Raw genomic sequence first — 9,600 nt, forward strand, 5'->3', positions numbered from 1 at the left:
GAGGGAAAACGGTAGAAAAGAATGGGATGGAGGGTCGAAACGAATAAAATACAGAGGAAGAAAAATACTCGTATGGATGTGAAGTGAGGGAGGAGTGGAGGAAGATGAAGCCTGGACTTATGGACGGAGAGAGGGAAAAAAGAGGAAAGGAAGAGGGAAGAGAGAATGGAAGTAGACGTATGGGAAGGAATAGGGCACAGAGAAGAGGGTGACAGATTTATAGGTAGGGGAAGAGACAGACGGAAAGGGTAGGGAGAGAAATGGTAAATTATGGTAGAGGGGGAGAGAAAATAATGGGTGTTCAGGGGAAGCTGAAAAGGTAAGACAAAGTAGAGCAGTAAGAGAAAAGGCTGGGGAAGATAAAAAGTGGAAAAGTAGGACAGGGCAAAGAAAGAGAGGTGGGCAGGGAAAGGCAGGATACAAAGGGGAAAGGCACGGCAGGATAAAATTGGAAAGGTAGTGGAGGATAAAAAGAGGAAAGGCAATGCAGGATATAAAGGGGAAAGGGATAGGGCAGGATATAAACGGGAAAGGTATAGGGCAGGATAAAAGGAAAAGGTAAAGCAGGATAAACGGAGGAAGGCAGAACAATATAGAAAGAGAGAGATGTAGGGCGAGATAAACACGGTATAGTTATGGCTGGATAAAACAGGGAAACATAGGGCTGGAAAAAAAAAAAAAAAGGAAGGTAGGGCAGGATAAAAACAAAAAGAGGGGGGGAGGCAGGAGAGGACATGGCAAGGTTGGGCATGACAGCAGAAAGGGAAAGCAGGGCACAGCAAGACATGGCAAAAATAAGATAGAAAAGGACAATGTAGGGCAGAAAAGGAATAGGAAGACAGGTCAGGACTGGGAGGATAGGTAATGTTCGAAGGGAAGTGATGAATAAGAAAAAGAAATGGTGATGGAGAGATGAAGAGGAGGTACTAAGGGGCGGGGAAGGAAGAGAGTAAGAAAGGACAGACGGGAAATTTGAAAATTAGATGAGGGAAGGCACAGTGAAGAGGAGGCCTAGATTTGTAGATGAGAGAATGGCAGAGACGAAAAGGATGGGAGGGGCACAAAGTAGGAGAAAGAAGGGGAGAAAGGGAGAGAGTGGAAAGAGGGAAAGAGGGAGAGACTGAAAGGAGGGGGGAAGGTGAGGAAAGAGGAGAGACCAAAGAAAAAGATGGAGAAGCAATGAAAAGAAAGAAGGAAAATGAGATGGCGGACCAATGAAAGAAAGGAAGGAAGAGAGGGAGAGGTAAAACTGGAGAAATGAAAGGAGGAAAGAAACGAAGAGGAGGTCTAGGGTGAGACGAAAAGATAGGAGGGAAACTGGAGGATAATAAAAGAAAGAGGGATGGATGGAGACTACAAGAAGGGGAAGGACAACGAAAGACAGATGACGGGCAGGAGGGAGAGAGGGAGAATAAAGGAAGAATGAGACAATATAAGAATCGGTGAGTAAAAGATGAAGGGAGAATATATGGAAGGAAGACACGAAATACAAAAGAGCGAAGTTAAAAAATGAAAGAACGAGTGGGAAGAAGAAAAAATATAGGAGTAAACTGGAGGGAAGGGTAAAGAGAAGAGAAATGAAGATCAGAGACGGAGGGAAAGCAAGAGTTCATCACAGACGGGAAGGGAGAATAATATATAGAAGAAACAGGGAGGTATAGGCGAATTAGCAGAAAAATACGAGTGTGAATGACGACGACGACTATGACTATGATTATGATGATGATGACCACATAAAAAAGAATGAGGTTTGAGTTTATAGTACAGATGACAAGCTGAAATATGGAGGCTAGCCGGGGGTGAGGGGGAAGAGAAGCATGAATGAGATGGTGACGGGGAAGGGGAGGTGGCCAAAGAGTTACAGAAAGGACGGAATAATAATGGACGGTAGGCAGCCAGAAATGACCAGAAAAATAAATAAATGAAGAAAAAAACTCATTGAAACTAGACTCCACTCCCTCTGCCACCCCTCCACACACACACACAAAAAAAAAGGAAAAAAATAATGCATCATTTCATATTCCACCAAGCACCCGGCCAGATGGGTAAAAATATAATGAAGGCCTTTGCAGGCGAGAGGCGACGTGGTGGTGGTGAGGTAATGTGAGGTGGAGAAGTAAGGTGAAGTGGAGACGTGATGTGAAATGGAGGTAGACAGGGGAAGTGGTAGTGGAGGAAAGGTGAGGTGAAGATGGAGAGGAGAGGTGAAGGTGGAGAGGTGAGGTGAAGGTGGAGAGGTGAGGTGGAGATGGAGAGGTGAGATGAAGGTGAAGAGGTTGGTGAAGGTGGTGAGGTTAGGTGAAGGTGGCAAGGTGAGGTGAAGGTGGAGAGGTGAGATGAAGGTGGACATGTAAGTTGAAGGTGTAGTGAGGTGGAGATGAAGATGTGAGGTGAAGGTGGCGAGGTGATGTGAAGGTGGCGAGGTGAGGTGAAGGAGGAGAGGTTGAAGGTTGAAATGTGAGGTGGAGAATTGGTGAGTTGAAAATGTTGTTGTTGATCAACCCTAATTTGTCTGCCTGAGCAAACCCATCAACCGCAGACAAGCAACCGCCCCTGTAGGGCTGTCCCTTGCAGTGGACAGGTGTGCTCTTGAGGTGGACAGTGCCTCGCTGTCGCGAGATGCGGGAAATGAGATGTGGTTCCCGGATGCGTCTCTCCACCCAGTTAAAAGGGGCACCATATCAGACTTCACATCACCCCGTTATCTGGTTACGAGTATATGGTTACTACCCAGCATTATAATGGTTTCGTAGGTTACAGGAAACCATTAGGTGTGTCACACAGTGTAGAGCCACCCGCAATGCGAAGGAGTAATGAAAAGTGAAAGGAGGGAAGTGAAAAAGTAATATAGAGCAGGCCAGACAAAGGGACAGAATGATAAAGGTGATGGAAGAAGTCGGTAGCACTACATCACATGAGTGGATGATAGTCGCCACCAGCTACCACTGGCGAGGAAAAGGGACGTGAGGTTTGGTGAGGTGGAGAGGTGGACGTGGAGAGGTGAGGGTGGGTTGATGTGAGGTAGATATGGAGATGTGGAGGTAAAGGTGAGGTTGAGGTGGAGAGGTGAGATGGAGCTGGAGAGGTGAGGTAGAGATGGGCAGGTGAGGTGGAGAGGTAAGGTGCGGTGAGGTGAAGAGATGAAGAAAGGTGGAGTTGGAGAGGTGAGGGGGAGATAGAGAGGTGAGGTGATGGAAGCCGAAGTGAGGTGGAGGAAAGGAATGGTGAAGTGGAGGACGAGATATGAAGGTCGAGATGTGGAGGTGGAGGTGGAGGCGATGGTGAAGTGGAAGGTAAGGTGGAGACGTGAAGTGGAGGATGCTGGGTGAAGTGGAGGAGGTGGGGGGTGAGGGTGGGGTGGAGAGGGGGAGGTGGCTGCATTAGGTGACCAAGGCATCTTTAAACCCCAACCTTGCTGTCCCTTTCACCCTTACTGCACCCTGGATTCCCCTGCACCCTTTCCCTCACATCCCATCTCACATCTCACCTCCCTTCCCTTTCCCTATTCTCCTCACTTCCTCTAAACTGCCCTTCTACATCCTCTATTCTCTTTTGCTTCTCCCTTCACTTTTCTCCCTCCCCTCCCCCCACCTGTCTTACATCTTCCTCCTTCCCCAGTTCTCATCGCTTCACGCCCGTACTGTTTCTCCCTTGCCTTTCCTTCACTATCTTTGACTTCAGAAAATCGATCTTTTAGCCCCCGCCCCCCGACAAACCTTGCATTATCACACACACACACACACACACACACACACACACACACACACACACACACGTTTCTTTGTACATATAGCTGATACGCACACATAACCAAGACACTCGCGCTCGTAAAAGCATTCTGACTCCTCCTAAGCTACTTCATGCACGTAAAGACACGTTCTCTCTCTCTCTCTCTCTCTCACACACACACACACACACACACACACACACACACACACACACACACACACCAGCAATAAAACTCTCACCCTTTGTCATTGCTCATTACTTCAACCTGTCTACAAATTACCTGCATAGTTACCGGTTCTACCTGCCTTAATTAAACATTTCACTACAAGGACTTCATTTTTATTTACGTATTGCGACCCTTATATGATTTAATTTAACTTAGGATTAGGCAATGAGGGGAGTAATAGTGGCGGTATCTGATCTCCCTAATTTGACAGTTTCCAAGATGACTAAAATCACATGGAATGTGAAGGAATTAAAAAAGAAAAGCGTCCTTATTTAGGTAAATATACATAACAATACTTTATACTTATGAACCACTTCACAGCGAGGATATGTCGATGTCTCATTATTAACGACGATTTACTGAGTTTTGAGAGACTTCTAACTAGAGAAGATGCATCGTCCATTAACCCCTTCAGTACGAGAAGGTGAGTTTTTCAGTAAAATTGTCTAGCGTAAATGGTGTACAAAAAAAAAAAAAAAAAAATCTAACTGAGAGTATACATAACTAGCCTGCCTACTGACACTTCCATATGGTAGGGCTCGTTATGGTAAACTGGTGTATATAACATTTCCTTGACCACAGTGTGGCTACGAGACTCGGACGTACATGCAGAAAATTATATATATATATATATATATATATATATATATATATATATATATATATATATATATATATATATATCTATCGTTCGCAATTTGACACATTCGTAATACATACCTGTCTCTCTCTCTCTGATATAGACACTTATATGTTGATGGTGTTTCTGCAACATTAATATACACAATTACCAACATACATACACTTCATTTATATTATGCTGAAAATCTGATATAATATTCCTCCATCTATAAACAGAACGTAATCTGTACAGAGACTGTAAGAATACAATATACGGTATTACTACACCTTGCATTAAGTTTGTGTTCTAATGCCTGTCATACTGACACTTTTCCAATTTTGTGGAACTATCAGTTAGCCAAAAAAGAGACGAACAATGAACAAAAGAAATATATACTGAAACTCTAGATGAAACTGGACCTGTGAGACAAATGTTCTCCATAGGGATTGGCTTACCAACATATCTACAGCTTATGCTTCTAGCCTCTGGCTCCTTCATCCTTGCATAAAGAAAAAATACTGCTTACCTCTTCATACTCAGCAATTTCTTGACATGTTTTCTCTATCTGTTCACTTCTTTTCTCTTCCTCATCCCCATCAAGCTATTTCTATTTTTCATCCCTCTACCACTTTCATTTTACTTCTTTCACGTTCTTCAAAAAAGCTTTCCTACCGTCCCTCCATTTTTCACTTACACATCTTTCAAACTCGTCAGCCACTCTTTTCTTACTAGTCTCTTCACCTCTTCCCCATTCTCAACATACAAAATTCTTTTCCGTCAATCTACAACCTCTATTCCTCTAATCCCCATCCAGTCACTATATGATTTCTCCTCCTCTCCTACATCTCTTTTCGCGTCTTCATTCCACCGCATTGTTCGTTTCACATCTCTGCGTCTTCTCGTCACCGCACACACTACCTCACATGCATCATAGATTTCTGCGAATACCTTACATATGCCCCCCACCTCCTCCGAGTCCTGTAAATCAGATCAATACATCAAGTCACTCCTCCACTTCTCTCATGCATTCCGATTTTTTCTCTCCTTCTGCAGCTTTTTTACTCCTTTCGAAAAAACTGTTTATTTCCTCTCTCTTCCTCTGTTCAACCATCATTTTTGCGCCTCTGCCTTAGATAATACTATGTAATGATCAGGTAGTCCACTCCCGCAACATCAATACACTCTCGTGTCAAGCCCATAATCTTCTCGTTCAATCATCTGCACACCCATAATCAATCACTGTCTTACGTTCATCCAGCTGATCTCATATCCTCCTTATCACTTGCTATGTATACCTATGAATCATTTTGTGCCTGAAGAAGGTGACAGCTATTACTAAGCCCTTCCCTGCACTAGCGTCCATCAAAGCTTTCCCATTCCCATCCACTTCAGTAGGTACACCCCAGTGACCAACCATCCATATATTCCAGCATTTCCCACATAATAGTGCTTGGAAATTATGATAATTTTAACATTCAGGCTGATGCTAAAATATTTCTTTAAAGAATGAAGAAATATTACATTCTGTCAATAAAACATGGCACACAATTCATTAACCCCAACTTCACTGTTATGTGTTTCAAAGTTAAAAACAAAAGTTGCGATGATACTGTTATAGCCTCTAACCTAAAATTAAATTTGTTTCTAATCACTCACCCCATGGACTAAAAATGTTTGCTTTAGAAAGACTTGAGCTAGAGGACAATTATGTTTTATTCTCCTTACACCAGTTTACTTCATTCAGCTTAGGAGTAATCCTTTGAGCTGTAGAGATTGTAAACACTCTCCTTTGACAGCCATGTTCATTCATAATAAATAACACAATACAAACTAAACATGTAGACCAATATGGGTATTCATTTGTATGTGCAATTTTACTATGTACACGTATGCAACTTTATGGACAAGACTGTTGAATATTTAGAGATAAGTTTGTATAAATTCATATTTTTATCTTTACGTTAAACTCTCATAATTATTTGAAACTGAATCCAAATTAATTCACATAATTATTTGAAATTGAATCCAAATTAATTCAGTAGCTGGCTTCTGAGATATGGTACTGGAGAGCTATAAAAGCTCCTGTCTTCCACCTGAAGATGTCCTGAAACAAGAGCTTAAGTGAAAGCTCAGTACTCCACGTTCGATTGCATTATAAAATATTCCCCATATTGTGTCTCACATGCATTTGTGATTTACTCGTCAATTACAGATTATATCTATCTGTCTGTCTATATCTATCTATCTATCTATATATATATATATATATATATATATATATATATATATATATACACACACACACACACACACATATATGTACAGTAATTGCTCAATTATCCAGATGCTCCATATCCGGACATGGTCCATATCTGAAAGTTAGGCATTGGCTCTATATTTCTGTATCCATATTTCTTTGTCCGAATCCGAACATAAATTTTCCGACATCTCCAGCTGGGCGGCCTGCAAAATAAAAAAAAAATCAGTTGGGCGGCCAGCCAGCCTCTCTGGCCAAGCATAGGTAATAGACCGCAACCCACCAGCTGAGCAAAAATGGTCGTCCACCTCCTCACTGAAGCAAAGTCCCCTGGCCGCCCGGATCACTTGAATGCTACCAGCCATGTGCAAGTAATACAGACCCTAACCCACCAGCTGAACAAAAATGGCCGTCCGCCTCCCCACAGAATGGTCAAAGTCCCCTCGCTACCCAGGTCATCACTCGGACACTACCGGCTGCACTTGAATAATACAGACTCTAACCCACAAACTGAGCAAAAATGGCTGTCCACCTCATCACTGAATGGTCAAAGTCACCCGGTCGCCCAGATCACTTGGATGCTACCGGCCGCGCATGAGTAATACAGACTCTAACCCACAAACTGAGCAAAAATGGCCATTTGCCTCCTCACTAAACGGTTAAAGACCCCCGGCCACCTGGATCCCTCAAATGCTCCTGGGCACACTCGGCTGTCTGCCTCCCTATGGAATGGTCAAATTACTCGGAGGCTCCTTGAGGCCATGATATATAAGGATCCAATGCTGCTGCCATGTGGCAACATTTGCCTGGTCAAGCGAAATTGACTCTTGCACTCATAGGTCAGTTTGGTGTTTTTTAATTGTGTGCTCATAGCCAAGCAGGAGTAGAGACTGGCAGCACTGTGTTCACATGGCGGTGATGCACCTCAGTTCCCACCTTTGTCTCTTGCGAGTGTGGATGTGCTTGGCTGAGTTATAATCATGGCACCTTCCATTGTTGCATTTGTGGTGGCTCCCTACCTTCTTAAGGCCTTGATTTTCCTCTGTGGCATGAGTGTAATAATGACCCCACCACTACCCAAGAAACGAAGGAGGAAGGTTTTGACTCTGGAGAAGAAGTGTGAGATATTGAGCAAGGTTAATGACTTCACGCATTCTGCGGGAATATGATCTGACCTGTTCAACCTTGTTTGATATCAAGAACTCACAGGACAAGCTGACTCAGTACGGACATGACTGCAACGATGCCGTTCAGAAGGGTGACAGGAAGGTGATGTCTCAGACCCGCCATGCCATCATCAACCAGTGGACTTTGGTTTGTTCTGCCAACAACAGGGTGCCAGCATGCTTGTAAGTGGGACTCAGTTGAAGGCGGTGGTTGAGAAATTTGCATGCCTACACAACATGCACAACTTCAAGGCATCTGAAGGTTGGTTCTTCTAGTTCAAACTATGACATGGACTTACTGGCTGTAGGACACATAGCAAGGCTTTGAATGCAACAGTGGAGGATGTTTTTTAATAGGACTGTGCTTTATTAAATCAAGTAATCCATCAGTGAGTCTACTCTCTCTTATTTATTCTTCTGTCCCTCTTTCCTTCTGCTATCTCCCTGCACCAACACCACTGGTATATGAGGTGTTGGTGCAGGGAGAAAAAAGAAGTAAAGAGGAACAGAGGATCTCTTGGCTCGTGGGTCGATGAAGACCGTAGCGTACTGCGAGTCGGTATGTGATACGCATTTTCAGATACACTAAGTCGAACGCACATTACGCAGGCTTGCCCCATGGGTTTAAACATCGAAGCTAATTACATAAATACCAGCCATGAAAGAGATAGGCCTAAGTACGGGCGGTGGGTATTAGCGCCGAAATGGTGAGACGCGAATGCGTGTACCGGACAGAAGTACTCGACCTAGGGGAACCGAATGTCTGCACACTGCCAGTATCGCAGGAAGACATTGTCACTTGGTAATTATAATTTATTTATGTGATCTGATACTGATTAAGGGAGAAGTCTTAAACTGGAGGGGTTAATTATGGCCTTCGCTAACCCTACACTTCCAGAGGTCATCCCTAACATAAATGAAATCTGGAGGAATATACCAAAATAGGATGTCATCGTTGTGAAGGGATTGGATTTTCACAAAATACCATTAAACTATTTATCTCCAATCGGCTGACATTTTATTATTTATTATTACTAAAGACCAACAACTTCATTCATCAAACGCCTTACTATTAGGCTACTTTCCTGATTTGTTGAAATGTATTGTGTCAGCAAGAACAATATATTGACGTCCTCAGGTTGAATGGGTTTGTATAAAAAAAAAAAAGTGGATCCCATATCCAGTACTTATTTACTTAAAACGAGATTTTTTTTTTTTTCTCTCTCTCTCTCTCTCTAGCTAGCTAGCTAGCTAGACAAATAGAGAGATATAGATACAGATATAGATAGACAGATAGACAGATAGATACACATCAGTATATATAAAACTGGCTAGACACTCAGTATGTGTAATCTAAACTACAGTATACTGTATATAACCCAAGTGTAAAGTATAATAAACCTATAATGTGTGTAACCCAAGTACCCTTTGTACCCAAACTGCAAATACCTTGGTCCGTATCATTTACACAGCTCGGGTCAGCCACGTTATGCTTTTACAGAACAGTACCGTATTCCACAAAATTATTTTCCTAAACGCACTGTTATATAATCTCGCGTTAGTTACGTTCCAGTAGCCGTAATAAGTACTGGATTTCCCA

General features: G+C 42.9%; 1 pseudogene; it reads left to right on the forward strand.

The window, feature by feature from the left end:
* Positions 1 to 8,497: 8,497 nt before the first annotated feature.
* LOC145409423 (5.8S ribosomal RNA) lies at positions 8,498 to 8,626 on the forward strand (annotated as a pseudogene).
* Positions 8,627 to 9,600: the final 974 nt, after the last annotated feature.

This window comes from Coenobita brevimanus, chromosome 80, assembly GCF_032717465.1.
Source record: "Coenobita brevimanus isolate Jiangsu-jjx chromosome 80, ASM3271746v2, whole genome shotgun sequence".
NCBI lineage: Eukaryota > Metazoa > Arthropoda > Malacostraca > Decapoda > Coenobitidae > Coenobita > Coenobita brevimanus.